This window comes from Arachis ipaensis, chromosome B04 (genome assembly GCF_000816755.2).
Source record: "Arachis ipaensis cultivar K30076 chromosome B04, Araip1.1, whole genome shotgun sequence".
NCBI lineage: Eukaryota > Viridiplantae > Streptophyta > Magnoliopsida > Fabales > Fabaceae > Arachis > Arachis ipaensis.
In genome coordinates, this window is record NC_029788.2 from 5,783,734 (window position 1) to 5,784,738 (window position 1,005).

Genomic DNA, 1,005 nt, shown 5'->3' on the forward strand with positions numbered 1-1,005 from the left:
ATTTTGTGTGGCAAGGTATATTTTCTCTCAATCCACTATTTTGTTACTCATCTTAAAGTTGTTTGATAATTTTAAGTTGTTAAAATAATATTATTCTGTTTCATTTTTATTTCCTTTCGGTTTTGGGGTTGGTTTCAAGTTTCTACTTGAACGAGTGGCTTTTGTGGGCAATGATTCGGTTTGGGTGGACTCACATGAAAAAGAGAGTTCAACTCAGTGGCGAGTGAGCCTAAGCATTTTAATTAAGCATGTATTTGGAATCTTTGAATTTTTCTGAATTAAGATCATCATAAGCTATAGTCTTAAGAACCTGATTGCATTTTGGGGTTTTATTGGCACTCTCAAATTATGTTTTATCATCTGTAATATTGTAACTATTCAAATCTGTTATTATTAGACCATAATAATACCATATTTTTCATCTTAGATATTGGTTTTTTTTTATAATATATATTTCAAATTTTATTTTGACAAATTCAGTTTTCATTCTTCCGTGTTTGAATGAAGATGAACGCCAAAACAGAAAGAGATGCTTGGTTTTTCCTTCAAACGAGATGACCTACCAGGCCACTACAGACAGAAATCAATTTATTGTTAATTTAGTTTAATTAAATAGTAGTATATAGTTGATTAATAAGAGTGTTTAAGTATTGAATCAATGAGACAGGCAACACCACCTTACTAACTGAGAGAATGTTTTGAAGGCACTTTGGTTGGGTGGTTCTTATGCAAATATTGAGAATCACATAAATGCTTATTACAACTCTATCTTTTTGAGATATGGGCCGAATTTGGTATGAGGGAAAAAAAATATCAAGTTCCATTTCCATTTGATGTAATCGATAAAATAAGCAGATAATTATCAACGCAAGTTGGCAAAGATAGATGAAAATTTGTGTTTCTTAACCATCTTTTTTAGATTCGATATTGAGAATGAAATTTGCTTGCCTGAGAGAATTGTTCACTTTATACTTCTACAGTATCAAAGGATTAGTCATTAGATTT